Source organism: Festucalex cinctus, chromosome 13, assembly GCF_051991245.1.
Source record: "Festucalex cinctus isolate MCC-2025b chromosome 13, RoL_Fcin_1.0, whole genome shotgun sequence".
In the NCBI taxonomy this organism is placed as follows: domain Eukaryota; kingdom Metazoa; phylum Chordata; class Actinopteri; order Syngnathiformes; family Syngnathidae; genus Festucalex; species Festucalex cinctus.
In genome coordinates this window covers 12181699-12205653 of record NC_135423.1, presented here as the reverse complement: position 1 = coordinate 12205653, position 23955 = coordinate 12181699, and the positions used below count along the sequence as shown (strand labels likewise).

The following is a 23955-nucleotide window of genomic DNA, read 5'->3' as shown; positions in this document are numbered from 1 at the left end:
TACACAGCTCCTATCCTGTCCCTGCTACACCTCTGATACTACCTCCAAAGGTAACACATTTGGCAAATCTGCCTTCGTTATTTGTGTTCAAGCATGTATCGAATGATCTTGAATCGGATACTTAATGTACTTTCCCCAAAAAGCACTGATAGCGCTTTATCTACACTACACGGCTTTACAAAGCCTCATCCATTCACTTATTTGAAGACGTCCACGTATTGAACCAGAATGTACACCGGTGCACTGAGGCAGCATCGACAACCAATGAAAAGGTTTTCCTTTTTAGTTTAAAACAGCTTACTTCAACTTCTAGGATCCCTCGTTGTAGACTGGCCAAATCTGGTCAAATGCAGGGTGTTTTTCTTGCTTTGGTCCAGTAAACCTGTATTGTGTCGAACTAGCTATCTTGCTCTACGCTAACCTGTCAACTCTCGTCCAAGTGGCTAAACAGCCTTTGTATGCTTTTGTGATGGCATGAGAGGCCAACAGTGACGTTAACCTCGCTGGGCTTTCTTGACTGACTACTCAACAGTCAAATTAAATGTCCGTTAGCACCTGCAAACGCTTCTTGGCACTGTGCTTGAAAGTAGCCCACTTTCATGGATGAACAGTCCCCACGTCACACTGAGATGTGAGAGTTGCCACCCAAACATTCATCTATAACAATGCACGGAACAATAATCTATGGCCCGTTGAGTCGAACTAACTTAAATCTAAGTCTAACTTACTGCTTGATACAGAGGACTCCGTGCTTGTGATATTGGTACAATTCTTGGATTCAAATGATGATGCTCCAAAGTAGAAAAAGAAGGATGTTTAAAACACTGTAAACTGTCTTTAGAGACCTTTCCACTTGAGACAAGCTATAACACCCCATCCCAGTTAAGCCTTGGTCTCAGGGCAGGGCCTCTGGACTCACTCTAGAGCAGGGCTAGCATGCTAAATGAGATTCTTGCAGTCTGAACTGAAGTCATGAGAAAACAGGAGTTCACTACATTGTGACCATCTGACTTTATGACACCTCATGGTTAGCACATTGATTCTTAACAATCAACTTCTGACATGATTATTTAAATGATCTAGTATCGATACAGCTGAGGATTCCACAACATATTTGCAAACAACATAGCATAAGATTATTATGTTACGTACATTATGGCATGCATGTGACGTAAACGTCAAGATTCAGGTTTATGGCGCTCATCAGGAGCAGCATAATTTATAATGTAGGGAGCAAGAGCCACCATTCCACCAATCATCCATTCATAATCTCTTCTCAGTCATGACTCCTTGCTTTGACCCGTTCATATGTCTACGTCTATCAAATAATTGTGATCAATCAAGCTATCAATCTCATTCTTTCAAGGCTTGAAGCAATTTGATGCGAGCCGGATTGTTGTACATCATATATAATATTCTGCTAACCTAAAATGCTAAAGCAGAAAATGTAATCCAATCACATAGCCACAGGTCAATTGGTAACCTTGCAACTTTTGAAATATACTGGTACGCATTATTCATACATGATTTTCTAACCCCAGTAGTAAGTACCCAGTATAGCCTACTCCTCGGGTGCTAGTCACATTAGCTTTTTATCAATCCAATTAGCCGCTTCTGGTGTGAGCAGCTCATGGCACTGCAGAGGCTAGCGGCATTAAGTCCCATCAAGCTCCATGGAGAAGCAAAGTGGTGATCTGACTTGGGGTGTAATCTTTCCTGACAATTATCATACTCACAATCAATCAAGCCGATGGAGCGACCTACACAAGGCTGGCCATGATAACTTAAAAGAAAAATATCTTGAGGTCTGCGTGATCTAGTTGAAAATGGACAACCGTAAAAGACTGATGACTGATGTTATGACTAATGCCTGTAGGCTTCACAACATGGACACCGTAAGATCGCATTTACCACCATGAGCATGCCCTTCGGCTCACCAGTGACCTGAGGGAGATCAAACCTCGCTTGATAAATGTGTCTGTAGGTCTCCTCAGAAGCAATCACACTTAAAGGGTTGGAGCGAACTGTAACAAATGGGACGCTCAGCAATCACGCTTGATTGCATCAATAACACTGGATATCGATTAATCAGCATTAAATTTTTACAAGAGCAACAAGCCATGATTGGGCTTGTGGTTCTAGTGTTTATTGCTGAACTAAACCGCCATGATTGCATTTAAAAAAAATATATATAGTCTGTTAGATCATTTTCATTATCTGGGTTTACTGGTGAACAAAATGAACAGGAAGAATAGCTTTTTCATTAAATTTGGCGCTCCTCACCTTGAATTCATAAATAGTTGTATTCATGTATTCCGCATCTCCATGCAGGTTAAGGAAGTGTTCCATTAGTTTGTTAGATAGCAAGTTGTCCTTGGCTAGAATTCCTTAACTTGCCATTGCAAATCTTACAGATAGGATGTTAACTCCCATCACTTAAATCAACTATATTTAGAGAACACTTTAAACCAACTACCTCTATTTTCTTAAGATGGAACACAGATACAATGAAAAAAGGCCCAGAACTGAACCCTGTAGAACGCCATACGTTCCATTATATGTTAAATCATATTGCACAGTCATCCAACAATTTTTGTTTTTGCTCAACATAGTTAGTATAAAGGGATTGCAATAATAAAAATTAATAATAAAAAAAGAAGAAATCACACGACATACCATCACAACAGCCACAAATCGACTACTGAGTGCACCAAATTCTTTGCAGCACATATAGGCCCAGCAATGTAGCGTGATCAGCCAATGACGGCCAAGCGGGGCGTATCATCACAATGGGGAACCCCTGGGGTTCAACAGAATCCATGTTAAGAACCACTGATCTAGGATCACTCAATATGCATTTATACAAAAAATAGCATACCTCTTCTAAAAAAAACTAAACAAAAAAAAAAACAAAAACAAAAAAACAAAAATAAAATAAATAAAAAAAATAAAATAAAATTGTAAAGTTGATCTTAAACTTCATGTACATGGTATAGTTATCTTTATACCACAGTAACCCAAATTGGATAGTGGTTCCTGTTGTTGATTTTTTAAATGTTAGCATTAGCATCCATTTAAACATTCAAAATGGTCTGTGTGTGTGAGATGGAAATAGAAAATCTCATATAGAGCATGAATGATCGAACAGTATTTTGTTAACCCTCAAAAATTAATGAGTACTATTGCCTGAAAGGGAGGGACAATATATGAAGTATAAGCATGATGATGGTACATCTCAGGGACAGAGGAGGAGATTGCCCTAATCAATCTAATGCCTCTCCTACTGCAGTAATAATTTCCACAGGCAACATGGCACCTCATTATGCTGATTCACTCATGGTGTCAGTCAAATTCAGGACACCTTCACATCCAGCCTAGATGCAGCACGTAGATACACAACAAACAATTGCATATGCCCCATACTCATACCCAGTATACCCAGACTCATACCCGTCAATGCCAATTCATTCCAATCATTTACGTCCATTCTTCTGCAAACATTCGCAATCCAGAAATCCAACCTGCAATTGGAAGCAAAGTAGGGCCTCGCAATAAAGAGATTTGAGGTGTCCCTGTTTGGTTGCCATTCGTTCGTGTTTTCCTCTCAAAGGCAAGAAAATGTTGTTGCCTTTCCATGGATCAATCGGCTTCACGACAGTGAGTCACTGTCAAATGAAGTTGTGCCTGCACCAGAGGACTGTGGTAATTCTTAAGAAATAACTACTTCTTGCTGAAACTCAAAGCCCTCAGGGGAATTTGGACATGTTGCCTGACCCTAACTCTGCAGTATCTGTACTTTGGAAGGAAAACGTGCCTAGACCAACAACTCAAAGAGGGACACTGTTCAGCTGCAACAGTCAAACGTTACAGTAAAGATGTTGTTTTGCTAACATACCATAGTACTTAACCAGTGGCACTCCCTCTAACAGACCCCGACATGTTAATTGTGCCATACAAGGTTCTGTGTTTTTGTGCGGAAAATAATATGTTCTATGTGCCTACATCTAAACACAGGATTGTGATAAATATTGCATCTGTGGAATAAGAATTAAGCCGATAGTCATCCACCCTCTGTCGTCGACTGATATCGACATCAAAATGCCCTCTGGCTCGCATTTTGAAGGTCACAGCTCCTGTTTTCTGGGTTTGTTGTCGTAACATTTTACTTTTACGGCTGCCACTAGCTTATTTTCTCTTGTAGTCACTGCACCACCTTTTAGTGACTTCATGTCAATGCAATGGAACAGATAAGACTGACCTTTTTACCACCCAAAATCCACCTCAATGTCATACATACTGTATATGTAAATGCAAACTGGCTATAGAGCAGACGCTCTGTTCTCCAGTAGGCTGTGAAAATGGGTAATTTGAAAAATGCCACACCATGGAGACAAGATGAGAGAAGGCTAAGAACATAATAGCCATTTTACGGACGTCACTGGAACCTCAATCTATCCATCTTTACGAGTCTGCTCACTTGGGAATACGCTAACCAAGTCTTTCCTGCACTATCTGCAAGGACTAATAGACATTAGACTGCACGGAAAAAAAAAACGGTGTGGTTATAAATAACCGCAAAGAGACATTCCATGATCTTGTATCCGATATCGTTATTCAACAAGTGCAACAACAAAACCGTTATTCATTTTTCTTGTTTCTTCCACCTCCCCTCTTTCACAAGCTATGCTCTGGCAGATAAGTGAAAGAAGGCCTCGCATGTCCCCTGGACATTTTAATTAGCTAGTCTTTAATTCAGCCTGACCCCCTTTCAACTGTGATCAACCAGTGGGAGCGCTGATAAGGACCTGCCACTCACAATAAAGCAGCAGTATGGCCCAACAGCAAATTGTCCCTCTCTTATTTGTCGACGCGCTCACACTGTGCCATCTCAGGAGATTTGTCCATGGCTGAGTGCAAGCTAAAAAACCCGAGACAATGACAATATGGCACGTGAGCTGTGCTCATTCATCTCTGCCCTCCATTTATGACAGCGTGGGCTGTGACCGGGAAGCATACCAATGTGCCCTATTATTAATAGTCGGGAGGTTTGTGAAAGCAGAATTAATGTGGGATCGTTTTCGCATTCCAGTCCTAGAGGCAGGCACAATGTCGTGAAACAACACCAGCCTTGGGTTTAATGAGGTCCAGAGAAAGGACAAATAAAAGTGCTACAGAAATAAAACATCTGACAAGTAAATAAATAAATAAAGACGACGGGTTACGTCTTAAGTCCTTCCTGTTCTATTTGCAGTCACCAAAACAGACTTGTTTGTGCTGTAATTACTGGGGGGGGGGGGGGGGTGACTAGATAAAATAATGAACTCTGTTGGCACAGGTGTGATAAGCCTACTGCCAGACTAAGAAAATAGTCTTGAGAGGATCACCTATTTCTTAAAAATACAAGAAGAACCAACATGGAAACATTTGTATCAGATCAGGCCTGGTTTCAAAGAGGATCCATCTCAAGCATGCAAAGTGAGCCAAAGTCAAAAGAGCAAGACAAATCCTCTTTGGAAACTGATCTTTGCATGGCTACTCTCTGTCTGCACTATTACCCTTACAGCAAGCAGCAAAGTCAACAGAAATCTCGGATAAAAGAAAAAGAAAAAAAGAAATAAAAATCTAAATGTCACAATATAAAATTCATCATCAGTATGATAAAAACAGCAAACATTGCTTACCACCCTGAATACTGTTTCCTCAAAAGGTGTCCACCCCTGTAATAGACACTGTTCCCCAATTAGTTGCCTGGTGCGTTACCCACAAATAAATGCCTCCTTCAAATTGATTTATCCCCCCCACCCCATCATGAAAGCAGCAGGATGTAATTAAATCAGGTCTTACAATTATGGGGAGCTACACCATGTTGTAGTTTTGCTCATTTTTGCGTGCTTAACACGTCTTTACATTTCTTCATATAACTAGTTTTTGATTTATACCCATTTTAACTTGACAATAATTAAAGTGACATTGCGTAGAATGTTTTGTTTTTTCAATGTTTGTTCATTTTAAAAACCTACAATTAATTTCAATATGCACATCAGCATACTTTTTTTTTTTTTTGGTTAAATATAGTAGTAGTTCTAGTACTCTCTAATTATACTACACTGCGCCTCACCTTACAGGAGGCTGACATGTTTAGCCGCCATCTTTCTGATACGGATACCCGAAGGAGACAAACCTAAACTTAACTTAAACTTACAAACTTAATTGGTCTCTCTGAGAAACCATGTATTTAATAGTTCACCACTAGATAGCAATTTTTGCACACTGTCCCTTTAAATAGACACTGTAGTTTAATAATAAAAAACTGCCACCAACTGTGTAAAAACAAATCACACTAGCCATCGCGTCTCTACACTTCTACGCACTTCATTGTGACGCTGAAACAACACGGAATGTTGTTGTGATTCTGCCTACTATAGCATATTCACACTCAGGTATCATGTCTTGTTCCCAAACTTTTCTCCCAGAATTTATTTTTTTTTCCCCTCCAGTAAATCCTCTGCCACAGACCCGTCTTTGCCTGAGACTCCATATTGTGTCTTATCCTTCACGGTTGAGCCTCATGCGTTTTAAAATTTCTCGGTTGGTTTTCGCCCACCGTTCTTATTCAATAGCTGCAGCTGTAGTCCAGTTTATATTTTTTCTAATCTTATTAATGAAAAAGGACAGTTAACTTTTTGCTTAGCATCAAACCACACCGCTCTTTACTTTCAGGAGAGCTAAGCTCAAACTTTATACCAATAGACGTAGATCGTGATTGTAATGTTTTGAGCACGAGTGGCAGATAATCACTTGCACGTCTATATTTTTTGTTGTTGAATAATGCCAACAGCAGTGAAAGCTGAACAGGAATTGTTTGATTGAATCCAAAGTGATGCAAGTTTGCCAAGTCCTGCGGAAGCTACTACAAATCTGCTATGATCTTATTTTAGAACCGCCTACAATCTGATGATTGCTTTTGCTCTATGCCTTTTCTTGTCATGAACATTTATGGCTTTCATATTTGTACACTTTAACATAGTTCTTTTAATTCAATCGTCATGAAAGGGAGCGGTATACTTGGAGGTAAAAACGAAGAACTGTGGGAAAGGTTGTATGCAGATTATCTCTTCATTATGCTCCCAAGTTTATCATGTTAGCTCATTTTTCTTACCTCCCCCATCAGCTATGAATATGATATCATTTTCTGATTTAGATGGCACCAAAAGCAAAGATAACAAGAAAAATAATGAAATGATTTAAACTCTGTTTATAATCAAAACATCACATCTCAAGGCACGTGAACATTCTCCTGGTTGAATTCAATAATTCAATAATATAATCACTTTTATTTTGTTCTAAAATCCACTTTCACTTGACATGCAGTATACAGCTAACATTGTTTAATATTATTCCACAAATGCACTGAAGCATAAGTACCCCCATGCAATTGAGTAAATAAACGCCGCAGGCCACTATTTTCAGAAATATGACATTTAAAGTTAAATCACATTTTCCAGGATATTCTCTGTTCGTTTCTCTTTGAAAAGTAATTGGCTAAGCGGCAGCAGCCCTCATACAGGTGGAGCTGTGATCTGCTCAGCCATCCTATGAAAGTTCTTTGGCCTCCAGCAGACTGCCACTGCCAGAGTCCTCGTACCTGTCTGCCTCAGTAATCTGCCAGGGAGCAGACAAACATCAGTGAGTCTTATCTCGACTTTCCAGGAGCAGTCAGGGAAGAAGCGAAGAAAAGGCAGGGGGGCCCCAGCAGCAACCGACACCAGACTGAATTCAGTCAACACAAAAATGCAAACAGTTCATTAAAACCAAGCAGGCGCACAAATAAAATTGCACTCACAAGCACAACAAACTGGGAAGAAGGGACAGACAGGTTTCATTTGGTGCTCTCACCTTTTCCAAATCCATCATCAAATACGAGTACATCAAATATTATTTTCTTTTCTTGCAGCGAAGGTAAACATGAATGTCCTACAGGCCAGGATCAATGCAAGCAGCAATCAAAGTGCAAGAACGATAACGCTAATGAGCATGACACACCAGCAAGCGCCTTTCATTCCCAGCATGGCTGAGTAAAAAGGATTCACCCAATGGCAACACTAAACAGAGCGGTTGACACTTACTGTAGGGGGTTGGGGGGGTATTATACGCCATCTGCACCAAAGTGATAGTCAATACTTGCATCTCATGCAAGATTGCACATGTGGGCAATGAAATTGAAACCATCTCCACAAACCCATTTTCCATGTGCCAGAGTTGGTAAAAAGTCACACTCTGACAGTAGCAGATTTCGCCTCGGAGAAATTTGTCTTTACAGCACACTGTGGGTGCTGCTGTTTATATTCACAGGAGCTGCCTGTGGGAGAGTGGTAGCTTGGAAATGATGAAACGCATATGGTCTGTCACTTTGCACTTGCCATCTCTTGCTAAATTAATTAAAAAGCAGTTAAAGACGTGAAGACTTTCTGCGCTAAAAGGCAGAGCTGGCTAGAGTTGCCAAATATTACACCTCAGTAAGACTGCTGCTGTTTTGGAATAATGGCACTGAAGAAAATGGGGTGGGAAAATAGTCCCGCAAATAATTCTAATTCTAAAAACCACTCTGGTCGCAAACCTCGTAGTGCCACATTGGAAACGCGCCGCCAGAAACTCTCAGCTCAGTAACTAATGCTGCCTTCATGTGGTATCGTAATTATGGTAAATACCACGTGTCGAGTAGAAAACTGCACGTGAACGCACTTTCATGTCGTATTTTCGACTGGAAAACTATTCAAGTTTCAACATAGCGGAGAGCGCCAAAGGAGTTGTGAATGGCAAGAATTATTAAACACTAATAAGGGCGTTATCGTCTGCTAGCAGGTTGTTTTAGAATCCACACATTTCAATGTCCTGTCCTTTAAAACTCATTATTTGTTGTAATTTACAAGCAAATAGTACATCAGCTGCCATGTGTAATTTTTAGCTACAACAACAAAAGCACATGAACAGAACTCAGTCATAATTAGGCGTTTCCGAGTGGTAAAGTCCATCTTTCCCATAGCACATAAAGGCAGGGTAACTGCAGCACTTGGCTAGTAGGACTACATTTCCCATGATTGTTAGATACAGAAGCAGGAAGTAGTTCTTGACGAAAACATGGGACACCTGCAAGTGAGTTGATGCGGATGAGAATGAAAATGCAAACGTGCATTTGAAAGTAACTGACTGGACTTTATATAAATAAATAAATAAATAAATACATAAATACATAAATAAGGATGCCAGAACGGGACCTGTGTAAAATGTGACAAAACAAATGGGATGGCGAAATCCGCCGGGACTCGCGACACAAAGCACTCAAATGTCTGGTCAAGCGAGCCGAAGGCAAATTGAAATGAAAGTGGATTTTCATCACTCAAAAACAAAGACATACTGCAGTAACATGACTAAAAATTGCCATGACTGGGTCATGCCAGGGTTAAGTTTGGGTCATGCAAGGGTTATGTCTGGGTCATGACCGTGAGGTCAAGTGTCTGTTTTGAACTGATGTAACCGGCATCTAGTTTCAACAGGTCTTAAACTATGTGATGTCAGGAGCTATGTGATGACAAGAATCTTTAATCTCTTTATCTGGTCAACAGCCAATCAGATAATTCCATGTCAGTCCTGTTACCCACATGTTAAGCCACAGCCAATCTGATCGATTCACTCTCTATATAAGCCTAACTGAGAATTGTTCATATATTTTAAACCTAGTTTGGTAATGGACACATGCAGCTACTCACTCTGTTAGCCCTCATTCCCCGCCTAGAACTATAAAGAAAAGACAACAGGTAGCAAGGTACAAGGAAGCTTTCAGGCAACAGCACATTTTGTCCTTTAAATCAGCAGCAATAAAACTGTCTACTCCGAGGGGGCATCTTCATCTGCAGTGCACACAAAACTAAGCAGGAGGTCAGGAAGAAAGTGAACAGGTGGCCCTGAGAGGACGGAAAACAGGACACGACTGCAATCTGTAATGACCCCCGTTTGTGCTTGTGTGCTTGCATAGAAAGGCTGAAGGACTGTTTATAACTGGGAATATTTGTTTGAATCCTTGGAGATTATATATATATATATATATATATATTTTTTTTTTTTTACAGTTTCAAAGCTATAACTGAAAATTTTGACAGCCGTCACATGTCTCAAAACAACATTTATTTTCTGAATGCTCTGGACAAATAAGTAAAAGATTACCATTCTACAAAAAACAAACAAAAAAAAAAAAAACATTCCAATGTGTCAATAGTGACAAGCAACAAAAACCAAAAAGCAGCATTGAAGAAATCTGCTTTCACGCTAAATGTGGAATTAATTTGCAGAAAGCTGCTGAGCGGTTCTTTCTTCATAATAAAACTATCGACTGTTTGGACTGCAGTGAACAACTTGTCTTATTTTTCACCAACAAATCATAAAAATGTGGCAGCGAGTGCGTCATAGATTGCCCAATTATCGTCATTTGCGGTTGTCTTGCATTGTCGCTAAAAAAACAAAAACAAAAAAAAAGCTAATATGTGCTCTGGTGTTGAAGAATTCAGCAAGATCATCATCATCATGGTTTACGTTCTCAATGCATATGTTCATACATAAGCCTCAAATAAATGTATCTGCAATGTATCAGAAATCTCACAAAAGTGAGTGAACTGTACACATTTTTTGCAGATATTTAATTACCGTATATCTTTTTGTGGCACAACATCAAAGAAATGACACTTTGACACAATGAATAGTAGTACTAGTCAGTGTACAGCTTATATAACAGCGTACATGTATTGTTCCCTCAAAATGCAGCCATTCAAAGATAAACCTCAACAAAAGTGAGTACACCTCTAAGTGAAAATGTCCAATTTCAGCACAGTCGGTAATTTTCTCACCCATAGTATTTACTTTTTGTTGGAATTTTTCCACTTGATGACTTAAACATTTCATAACATGACACAAATATGCATATCACAGATGAATGGCCGTGAAAACATAGTACAGTATGTTTCTGGGGATAAATATATGTAATAACCATTTGTGGTGTGTTTACATAAAATAGCTATGCAATAAATGTTGCTTTTTGTCACTATTATTGTAGTTTCCGTCCAACTACCTGTATAGCGGAATCTTCAAAGTCAGACGCCCCAAAAGTTGCCCCAAGCATTTTTGTCTTGAAAAATATTTAAATACTGTCATGTTACATCATTATTTATTAATAGTTTTTTTTTTCCCCCTACAGCTGTTTTTGTTTTGTTTTGGTGACATCACAATAGACTAGATAATTATAAAACCTCTTGATGCAAAAGAAGAATGGGTCTGGTTTCATAATAAAATGTGACAAACACTAGATAATGTATGTATAATGGATAATTAACTGGCATTAAAATGACCAAAGAAGCTTGGCACACTTTTTTATTACTTGAAAGGGTGAGTACTTTAATTTTTAATTTAGTTTTAATATTTGTATGGAAGCTAATTTTTACTTAACACTTTTTCTTTACTATTTTTCCCCTCATTTGAACGTCCTAGAAGTCAACCTTAGGTTAGGTCTTACGTGGTAAACAATTAAGTTGGCACATGTCCAAATATTGCCACCTTATCAATACTCAAGCCCCAGAACTTCCTGTCGCCATCAATTTCAACGTGTAAAATGATACGGAAAAAGGCAATATCTTGTTACCTTTGATCTCTTGAGGTGTGGGGCTTCTAATCCATGTTGCGGTGCACCAGGCTGTCAGACTTCAGTGGTTGTACAAGCCACTTAGCTTCTCCTCATCTCACAAGCACAAATGAAGTGTGTCACCGGCTCGCACTTGTTTGGAGTCCGTCAAATGTGAATCAGCGCACACTCTGAAAAGAAAGATGAGACAGAAGAAGGCAGAACATTTTGTTAACATACATTTTATGAGTCATCCTTTTCATTGTTGAAAATGTTATCTTTAAAAAGATGCTTTTCCCCAGAGGCAAAATCAACTTTAACAATGGCATTTTTAATCACAGAACTGGTGGCACTGCAGAGGACATCCGAAATTCACATGAGGATTGGCTCTGTAAAATGCAGCTTCAGAATTTACTGTCCATTTTTGCTGATGGTTGTTTTACTTTGTCCCTTACTCAGCAGCCTTCCTCTTTATTTAGAGCCTTCAACATTTTTCATACTGCCACAACATTGAGCAACTTCTCAAACTCATCAGCAGTCAAAACAGGCCGGAACACATTTGCAAGGCAATTACGACGGTAAAGCAAGAAATGGGCAGAGTGTACACAGAATTATCATTCATCTTTTAGCATTCCTTGTTAATTGTAGGAGTGAAAACTTGAGTGCTCATATAGAGAATATGACAAATCACTGCCTGTGCCAAGCGGCTGATTCTGCTGTTGCCATTGACTCTTGTTTGCTGTTCTTTGTTGGGTTGCATGAGGGACATTTTATCAGTAACAAGGGAAGAACAAGACATATTGTCACTTTTACAACTTAATCTTTTAACAAATGGTCAGGAGCTTCAATAGTGTGTAGAACAAGAATGAACACAATAGCCTGGCACCTGGTGGCACACTGCAGCGGGACCGTGAAGATAAACTATTCAAATCTGGCCAAACAATCCCGATATGGGTAATTTTATTTCGATAACGATGTATATCCCAATATAGTATTTTTCCGTAAAATTACATGAAACTCGTGGCAAAAAATAAATATCCAGTAGCCACATAAATACCATTGAAAATATATTTTAATATAACCAGTGTTGCTTGAATTTAGGTTGAGTTTTACAAACAAGATTAACTATTTATTGTGAGGCGTATAAACATCTTAATGGCAGTTTTGTTTTTAACCAATCAGATTTTAGATTCATCACGCCCTCGCTTAAGCACAGAATAACATACGTCGGCATTTATCCATCCTGGTTGGTTGAGGTACGTATAGTATATACAACCAAAGACTGATTTATGGGGAGGCTGATGACATGATTAATTGACAATTCGGAACATCTGTGTATTTCTGATATTTACGCAATGTAGTGCAAATGCTTCCTTTACATGGTGTGAGCAAACTGTATTGCATTGCTTTTGCCTGTGACTAGCATACAAACCAGGCAGATTTATAGTAGTCAAACAACATTTCACCATATTTTGAAATCAAAATAATCCTCACGAATCAAATTACAATACAACAATTTAAAGTCTAATGATTTTCAATGAGCAGAGAGCTTCTTTCCACCAAGTTGACCGCCATTTTGACTTGCGACGTAAGATGGGAATTGGCAAAAGTTCATTTTCAAGAAACTCTTCAAGAAAAACTGGACTTTGTGAGGACAGATCGGTCAACAAAGTTGCTGGTTGGCTTTTTTCAACCCAGAGAAGGATTTTATTTGGCAGTATGAGCACTACAGTTAGCTAGCTAGCTAGCTAGCTCTGAATATGTTGGTTTATTAGCTCTCATGAGCAAAGAGCAAGAGTACAACGTATTCTATTCAAAGTTTTAATGAGAAAATATTGATTGTGAACAGCTATAATTGTAGTGTGAGAGAGCAGAGCAAATGGACTTGTTTGGAGGTGATGTATTGAAAGATAAAAGTTTAAACTTCATGCTCATATAGGCAAATTATGTCTTGTAAGTTCACATACAGTTATGTTCCGTTTCTGTGTCTTATCTACAACATGATAGCGGTGGAATTAAGTGGTGGATTAGGTCACGCAAATCCCCACTGAAGGCCCAAGTTCCAAGTGAACCACCCGCCACTGGTTTTATACAGTGTGTTGTATTGATGTATGATTGTTTGTATTCGTGTATGCAGCTGTCCCTTGCTCCAAGACAAATTTATCTTCAGGGAGACATATAAAGAGCAACCTTGAACCTTTATGCCACTCCTCAGCCAGCAGGCTGTTAGCTTGAGGTCTGTGTTGCCAAAGTTCCCTCCAGAATACTACCAAGACCGGATTGTCAATACTAATACTAATAACAATAGCCCCTTTCAACACTGACGACCTAAGCTGTTGTGTTGAACGCAATTGTCACATCCCCAGATGCTTGCGTTGCCACACATCTAATTTTCTGATTGCACAAGGTTGCTGTATATCAATCAGCACAGGCCTGGCACTGGTGAATAAATTCCAGCTCTCATTGTGCCATTTTGTCAGAAAAGCCAGTGTGAAAAGGGCTAACATTGCTTTAGGCACATTGGGTAAATACATGACAGTGTGGGAGTTCAGTATCTTACTCAAATACCGGGACAGGACCGTGAAATCATCCAATAATCAGATTGTCATCCAAGAATTAGAACAGCCAGTGTTGCTTTCGATTTGCATTTGTCCAGCATTTCCTTCACAATAGTGCGCTCATTTTTGCTGGTTGCTTTTTTTCTGTCCTGTTTTTATTCTGCCACATCCACTTGTCAGAAATTATGCACACTTTGTTCTGTAGATTTAGTGAATTTGCCAATTAATATTTCAGCTCTTGGAGTGAGCATGTGATAAATACTAATGCCGGAACTTTTGAAGTACACACGTTAAGTGTGTATAGATTAGGTAGATATTTGCAAAATGTTCACAATGTCAGTGTTAGAATACCAATCCATCACTAAAAATAAATACATTTCAGATAGATACGGGGAGTTAACAACCATGACGGGGGTAATGAAGAGGTACTCATGTTGAAAGCAGGGATGAACACTGCAAATAGATGAAGGGATACGGCGACTAAGGCTGGAGCGCCCTGAAGGGCACTTTGTTCTACTCAAATGATTTGTCTTGTTTTTAAATGTCATCAAGAGTGAAGCTCTTCAACAACAACAACAACAACAACAACAACAACAACCTCCCTCCCTCAGAGATACTGAATGGGAGATTAGAGCATGAAGAAAACATAGGAAAAGGATCAAATTCATGACTATGGCAATCAGAGGTGGAATTTGCTCCTCAATTGCTCTGCTATAAAACGAAATGTTTGAAATGTCACTTATTTGGTGATAATAAAATGATAAAATCACAGATGGTGGGTTTGCTGCATTAACTCCAAGATGCATTATTTATTAGGTGGGTGCAGTAACAAATAAATAATGAAAATAAAAACTCCTGCTTCTTGGCATATTTTAAAATATCTACTATAATAATAACCACTGAATGGCAAACGCTACATTACAAGACAATTTCAAGCATTTTGGACCGTCTGAAGAGAAACAATATCCGTCAGGCTTAATGTTAGCAAACACATTTCAACTGAAAACTGGTTTGTTGTACCTGTAAAAGCGGTGGTAAAGACTTATTGGCAGAGAGCATTGTAACTGTAACAAAAACATAGTGGAAATCCCAATAAACTATTTTACAAAAGCTCCACTCAGAAAAAAACAGCGGGGGAAAAAATGATTATCTTCAAACTTGAAGGTTCTGCTACATTAGTGCCAAAACAACTATTGAATATAGTTCACACAACATTCCTAGAGGTAACAAAATATAAACAAATTAACTGAATTGAAATATCAGTTTTGATACGATGGCATCAAATCGAACTGAATTAAATCGTTCTATTTTAAAATACATTCTTGCATAGCACCCTATGATGCACGCCGCTAAACATTCCCCATGATTCCACCTCTGCCATGCATGTAACCAGGCAACAGTTTTTATTTTTGTTTCCATGCAGCATAAAACAATTACTATGCTACTGCTCATAAGTAAAGTCATCCCTAATTATAAGTCAAAAGCATCTCTAATCTCATTTGGATTGTTTTCATCTTCTTCACACTTTAGTGACTTATAATTGCTGTGTTCACAGTAGTGCATGTACTGTATGTGTGCAGAAAACAAACTTATGATTAACTTTTTTACTGCCACACGTTATTAAAAAACAAAACCCGATGTCAGCGGATTTCGAGCATTTTAACTCATTTTTCGAAGCAAACAGAGTATTGTGTTCTTTTGCTACATAAACAACATGGGTACCACATGAAAGATCGCATTCCATTCTTTCATTAGAAAAAAGTATGTTTCTACCTTATTCCGTTCTTTAGTAATCACCATTTGAAAATAGGTCATTTGAGTGACATTGAGCGAAAATTGAAAAGAAAAGATACATTTTCTCCACAACAGTGACTTTGATACTAATATTTTTTGATTAGTGACGCTCTGTCAAATTAGGTTTAATGTTACAAAGGCTTTGATCATTCACGTCAGCCTTGAAAACTTTCTATTTCATCAGATTGCGTCATGTTTCATTGTAATTCGCAGCTCTAGTTAGGGCCCGAGCAGCAACCTCTGCCATCTGCTGGCCATAGTTAGAGGGTGTTTTTGATTTCACAACTCATTGACCCGACTCCGCTGCACTTGGATGTTGCACTGACCACTGATATATTCACACAAAAAAAAAAAAAAAAGTAGTTGACGTCACCATACATGGCGGCATACATCGTGATTTTACCAAACGTTATTAAACGTTTTTGGTGGTCAAAGAGTTAAAACGCTAAGGGGTTAAAAAAAAAATAAATCTAAATAAACATCCAACCACATTTTCATGCATTCATTTCAAATAGCGAAAATTATTTTGCAGTTGAATGCTAAATTAGCCTCGTACCGTTTAGATCCTCAACGTTCACTGCCTGCTACAGACAAAAACATGAAATATAAACATTGATATTTTGACATGGAATCAATGTAATATGGCAATGGAAGTGAGATGGACTGAATGTTTTTGTTTTGACACAACCATCACTCGGTATGGGTAATCTGAGAACTCGGACAAATTAGACAAAAACGTACAAGACGGCTGCTAAAAGGTAACATTTATAATGTAGCCCCTTTGTTGCATAGTAGTCCATCTGTCTCATACAAGGGTTCCATGTGTTGTAAGCACCCTGCAAGGGTCGTAAAACGGAGGTACCTGAGGGACATTTCATGGAAAGTTTCTCCTGAAGAAGCTGACTGACTCAAAGCCATCACTCAGAGTCCTTCTCAGCTAGTGTACATCGAACGTCAGCAGTTAATATCAAAATGAAAAACTTAAAAAAAAAAAAGAAGCAAGACCTGGAGCACCAGGAGTTGGACTTGGACTGTTGCTCTTTGGTTGTAAATATGTGGAAAGCCAAACATTGTGGTTCAGGGACTCCATTACTCCTCATGCTCAGTACGGCGCATCTGCTGACTTCATGGTAAGTAAACCTGTCCTCAATTTCTGCAGCTGGAGCCTACAACTTAACAGCTACAGGGCAGGATCAGAGCGCAAAAAGTCATCAAATGTCTGGATTTTGGTCTTTAACCAGGACATAATCAGTGCATTATGGATTCACAGTATTGTTTTCCCATAAGAGAGAAAATTGAGAGATGGCAGTCACACGGATAGCAGATTACAGTTTTTATTTTTTTATGTTTTATTTTTAAACGCCACATCAAAATGCTTTGAACATTTGATCTGAAAGGACTGCAGCTCAGAGACTTCAGAGCCTGACACCTCCCTGTTGGTGGCCGTTCCACCATAATGATCCAGTCACTCTACATGATCCCTTGACAATTTAAGGTTACCTCTTAATTTGTCATAAATTGGCTTCATTATCTACATATGACAGTTGTTCAACCCTAATTCCTCTGCCTGCTGGTTTGTGATGTCTCTCCTCTGCTCTCTGTGTGATTCGTCTTGTGTACTGGCAAGTCATGACACATTCAAGAAAAGCTCCGAAAAACTCATTACAACACATTAAAAGGAGTTCTATCGTTTTAATAGGTGTGAAAGTGAGGGGACAAGCACGGCCCCCTTGTTGACAACACCCATGACCATGTTCCAGGAACAAAGGGCAAACCACTGCCTCAGCAATGTGGTGATCCTACCTCTAAAAAGTCTCATTTCCTTCTTGGATTGGATGTCTAACCTGTTTGGATGACCCCCACTGCATCCACAGATGCAACTATCATAGCGCGTGCTACAGTTACAGCTTATTCCCGGTGGCCATGGCAGCCTCATTTACCTGAAACAGCGTAGCATGACATTGGGGCCATTTTTGTTCTCTATCTACAAATCTTGCAGTTCCCCCCCCGTGTACCCGTGAAAGACTGGGGGGAGAAGTACATATCTGAAAAATCTGGCCAGGTATCCATGGCCTGTCACATTTGCTCATACCAACCCCATGGGTGGTCTCACGTCCATCCCATTTTGTCCACAATGGCCTGAAACATGATTGCCAAGGCTGCCAGGAACAATAAGTCTGCTAACCCAACGATGGGATATTTTGTTTCTCTCTTCAGGTTCTTCATGGAATTTCAAATCAGCTTTCATGATCTGGTCCTGCCATTTTCTAAATGTTTGGGTTTGTATTTATTTATGGATTTGTGAAGCAATTATGTGAAGCAGAAAAGTCCACCATTGTCAGGTATAATATAAGCTTATTAAATATATGAAATTCAAACCTCTTGCATTCTTCATTTTCAAACTTGAGCATTACATTACCCTCCTTATATTTTATCTTATTTAATTTTCATAAGTCCGGGGACTTGGTGTACTAACTTGGGGCCTCAGGGATGATATTTTGTGCTATGTCATGTGTGTTGGAATGACAAAAAAAAAAAAAAAAAAGTCCTTTGATATACTTGTGTCCTTGAATTTTGAGGAAAAGAAAATTCTTCGAAAAAAAAGTTAAAATTAAAAAGAGTAAAATAAAAATACTGTATACTTTAACAGTAAATGAAAAACATACTGGGCGTTTTGGCCTCTTGGGGGCAGTGTAGTGCCATGCATCCATGGTGTACACTGTACAGTCTTCCCTCGCTATAACGCGGTTCACTTTTAGCGGTCTCGCTGTATCGCGGATTTTTTTTTAAGTGCAATTTTGCATATTTTTTGCAGTAATATACCCATTTTATAAAATTTATGAAGTTTTGAACATTATCAATGTTTGAACAAGAGAGAAATGTGAGAACATGTAAATGCCTCAATGAGAAAAGTGTCTAAATTGTGTGGTAGGGGATTTTAGAGCCTTAAAACATTTATAAGAGTTGTAAAACATAAAGCTAACTACTTCGCAGATTTCATTTATTGCGGGTATTTTTTGGAACCTAACCCCAGCGGAAAACGAGGGAACACTGTACACGTTTACAATGAGAACAGAAGAAAGTTGTGATTACATTCTATTAAAGTAACTCGTTTTTCCCAAATTTGGAAGAATTTGTGCCTTTAAGTAATGTTATCATACCTACGTGGGTATGTGTTTCCATAGAATTTGTGTGTATTCGTTATTTACTACTCCCTAAATTGATGCTAACTTCCTGTTAGCATTTGAATGGGATTCTCAATTCATTTGCATTAGCTCTAGGCTTTCTATGTTAAAAACCAAGAATGTTTTGTATTTAAATACAAACTGTATGTTATTTTCCTTATTGTTCGTTTACTTTTACAAGCAACTCCAACTAAGAGTGTCATTAAACAGCTTAAATGGACGCGTAGGGACGGCAGAATCACACTGATTCGCTCCGCTCTGGTACAAGCTGCATGGTGCATTCAGGGTAATTTCACAACCTAGCAAACTTGTAAACGTGCCGTAGCATTCTGCACATTAGTCGTTTTTCTTTGATCATTATGTTTTAAAGATCAAGAGAAGCCAAAATCGAAATCACGATAAAATTCCGGTTAATCGTTCAGCCCTACATTGTCAGGACATTTATGATATTCACGTCTGGGTCTGCCAGTCCACTCAACCTCGCTGTCCAGGCATGTCATCCCTCTGACACCATTCTTAACTGTGATGTGGAGGAATATAGTTCCCTATCTATCCATGCCATGACCCCAATTGGAAAGCCATATTCATTGCATCACAAGAGAAATGAAAGGCAGCTGTGCGCCGCCTGAGCAGTCTGCAGACGGCCGATAAAACGTTTAGAATTCCCGAGCCGTCATTAAGCTGACCTACGTTGCCCTTCCCCCATCAAACCTCAGGTGGCAATGCCCAGGGACATTAGGTGAAAAGTTGAACACGAAATATGCAATAGGCTCATGGAAACAAATCCTCATTTTAGTCTGTGCCAACATAAAGGTTAGAGGATGTTAAAATAGCTGGATTCAAAACAAAGTACTAATCCTTGTATTGTCCTTTCAGTATGCAGAAGAGCCATATTTGTGAAGATTTTTTTTGAACCAAAATCCTTATGAGGTAATACAAGGAAGAAACACTGAGGAAAGCCAAAATAAATAAATAAAATAATATGGCAGCAGCAAAGTAAAAATGAAAATATTTGAGGTGCTCAAGATGGGATTTAATTCAATTCCAATTACATTCCTGATTATGAAAATGGCAAATCTTGCAATATCAGAGACCAAATCACTATGAGCCATATTTCCTGCCAGTGGGAAACAAGCATGCCAGCGGCCAAGCAGAAAACGAATCCTAAGAGAAGCCGAAAGCAGAAGGGGAGGGCATGTTCAGAGCAGAGTAGCTTGCACTGCATGGCGAGCTGCCACATTAGCCATTGCAGGACAGAGCAGACTCATTTAGGTGTCTGCAGTCGATGCTGCTGAATGGCAATAGTGCTTCCTCTGCTGCTGCTTTCAGGGACGTGCCCGGAGTGTTGAGTGGCCTTCTTCCTGTGGCCCCTAAATCAGTTCTCCACTAGACACACAAAGAGCAGCTGCAAACTCGCTCTCTCTCTCTCTCCCCCGCTGTTTCTACCACCCTCGCTTTCATGGCCGATGAAGAAGCCTCATTTGCTCACTCCGTCCCAAGGGAGAAACTTAAGAAGACAACATTGACCCCAAACTTCCAGAGGGGCCCGCAAACCCGATTTTCAAATGAATCAACATGGAATGGTCAGCCATCGGGGGAGCCTTAAAAAGGCATTTGGATATGGTAGCAGGGCAGTTAACCGCTCAATGCACTGATGAGATTTGCCTGTGGTGATACCAGACAGACTCATTGACCCAGGTAGCCAAATTGCTCGTGTGTCCTTCCAGGTTACCCCCTGGCGTTCCAATCCTTTTGGTTTCTAACCTCACCTAAGGACAGCAGGTGTCTGCATATCCTGGGCTTGTTCATATTCATTTAAAATGTATGACCTGGGCCTTCCCTGAGGGTATACAAGTATATGCATAATTCACCAAAGATTCTGTTGAGAGCAGTTTCCTAAGGAGCAATTTTCTGAAAGAAATCTTGCTAAGACACCACTAATGGCCAAAACTTCCCCAATCACACAGTTAAAAGAACTCACTGTACCTTTATTATTATTATTATTATTATTATTATTATCCACGGCTACAACAATCTTTTATTTTGAAAATTGACCAGATTCTCTTTTACAACTATCTATGATCGGACTCTTGATATATGTCAAGATGCTAATTATCTCAGTTGTGTAGCTCTGATGCTAAATCCATGACAAGCTAGCAAAATGAGTAAAAAACAAACAAACAAACAAAAAAAAAAAAGACACAATTGGAAAGTTTCTTTCAGGGCAAAGTGATGACAAACAAGAGCCTATGACCAAGAAGAAAGAAGAAGACAGTAACAGGAGACCTACTTGAAATATGAGTTTACAGCGACAGGTGATTTTCCCGCTCTAAAAGCGGTGAGCTGCTCTTGATTTACAATGATTGTTATGGTGAGTTATTCACGGACTTTATATTTGCTCTGCGGTGCCTTAAGCTGGCGCATTTCAAGAGGATGCTGCTAATGTAGTTACATAAAAATGTGGCTTTCCATTTGTTGTTACAGTACATCTACAAAATGCTCCAGTTTTTGTGTTGTTCGTATCATTCATAAGTTGTTGATTGTTCTGTAAATGTAATTTTAACGTAATAGTATTTAATGAATGTATTATTATGCATTTTATTCTTATTGAGCTGGGTTTAAAAAAAGAAAAATAACAATACTGAATATTCCTTTTAAACAATATTGATTAAAAAACCGTTACGTTCTATGGGTTGGATCCCGAAAGTGCAGACACAAATCAGATTTTAACTCTTTATTCGCATAACATCGAGAGGCGTAGAACAAACTTGACTAGACGAGAAACAATGAGAAAGCATCGAGAATCACAAGACACCAAGCACCCTTGGGCAGTGGAGATGCACAGAGGAACTGAGGTAATAATCTGACAAACACACACCTTTCTCAGACATCTTATATAGACTGTGAATCGTTCTGATTGGTTGTGGCTAGACATGTGGGTAACAGGACTGACATGGAATTATCTGATTGGCTGTTGACCAGAAAAAGAGATTAAATCGAATCGAGCTGAAATTGAATCGATTAAGGAAATTGGAATCGATACCCAGCCCTATTATTTTATTAGGGTACATTTGTTTGTAGAATTTTATTAAAACTCTGACTACCAAAGACGTTTAATAACGATTAGTAAAATTACGATGAATGGAATGCAATCTTTCATTTAGTACCCACATTGTATATGTAGTAAAGGCAAACGATATTCTTTTTGCCTTGAAAGATGAGTTAAAATGCTCAAAATTGTCTGGCACTGTTTTTTTTTTTTTTTTTTTTTTTTTTTTTTTTGATAACGTGTGGCAGTCAAAGTTAATCCGCCAACACCCCACTCGTTTGCTGGTCCGCGAATCTTATGGACTTGTATGAATTGGTCTGTGGCTGGGAAAAGTTTGGGGACCACAGTCCTGGGACGTGGGACTTCTATCTGACACACATAATGAATTCATGTCTAATGTTATGCCTTTGATACATCCATTTAGCAAAAAGTCAGTGAGATGGCTGGAGATGCCGACCCTCCCAATTTAGCCAGAAATATCCAGCAGGCAGAAATCACGTCAACTCCTGATATCACTGCCGTCAAAATAGATCAGTCCGATTTCAAAATGCATCTTTCACAAAACACTAATATATACTGTCGTGGCTGCTCAGATAAAAATAGACAAAACAAATACTAAAAGATGATGGAAACGTACACCGCAAAGTCAGATGTGTGCGTGTGCGCGTTTGTGTGTTTTCTTTGACCTTTAAAACTCTATTTAATTTTCAGAGGAGAATGCAATGTTCTTGTTTACCTATCTTGGACTTTCAATTTGCACAATAGAATTGCAGTCTGACGGTAAATGTGTACAGGAGTCAGTCAGAGATAGTCATAAGGTATTTTCTTATAAAAAGGTAGTTATGGATGAGTGGCGGAGAATAGAGGCCGCCGCAGTTCACGCCCATCAAAAGTGTTGGAAGGATTTGGATTCAAATTTGCAGCCAAATGACAGCAATTGAATCACCCACTGGAAAAAAAAAAAAAAAAAAAAAAAAAAAAAAAGATGGAAATCATCGGGTACGCGACAGGAAATTATCCACTTTCTCTTAATTGATCTGAAAATGAGTATTAATTACAGATATCTTTGCTCATCTGTCTACGCCGGCGATGTAATGTTGTGACAACGAGTATTAAATGTTCTTAAACTGGCTGGTAGGACGTACGAGCAACCTTTTTATCCACGTGTTGTCATTGACTCAAGAGAATAAGTCACAACTTCCTTCCTGAATTTAAAAAGCTCAGACCTTGGGCCTTGAGATTTTTTGAATATAAAATATGTTTTTGTTCAAACTCTGCATAAATAACTCCACCATAGCCAAACAAATGAATACAATTAGAAGTGAATATATTGATTTTTTTTTTTTGATTTTTTTTCCTCAAGGTGTGCCCCGCCTCTCTGAGCCAATGTCAGCCAAAATTGACTGTGTACCACAAGCTAATTGACACAGTCACGAGTATCCATCCCTGTGTTGATCCAAGTCTCGTTCAGTATTCTTCAGCCACATCCAACTTTTGTTTCACAGTCGTTTTCCTCCTCAACCTGTTTGCCTGTCAGAGAACCAGCGGCCCTAATGGCCCGATAATGAGATGCTTGACCGTGAAGACAAGTCGACATTGAGGAACGGCCATGAGAGGAAAGTAAGTTGACTAATTTATCGATACATAAGGTGTAATGTCAAAGGGCACGTGCATCGAATGAGACATTTTTTTTTTTAATTAAGT

At 39.0% G+C, this 23955-nt stretch overlaps 1 protein-coding gene across 6 annotated transcripts in view; it reads right to left on the bottom strand.

Moving 5' to 3' along the window:
* grik4 (glutamate receptor, ionotropic, kainate 4) overlaps positions 1–23955 on the bottom strand; it is a 301922-nt gene that overhangs the window by 216011 nt on the left and 61956 nt on the right. For all 6 annotated transcript variants that reach the window (XR_013287896.1, XR_013287897.1, XM_077541047.1 and 3 more), the window contains one exon: positions 11687–11856. The gene's annotated coding sequence lies outside the window, so the exon portion shown is untranslated. The remainder of the gene's footprint in view (positions 1–11686; positions 11857–23955) is intronic.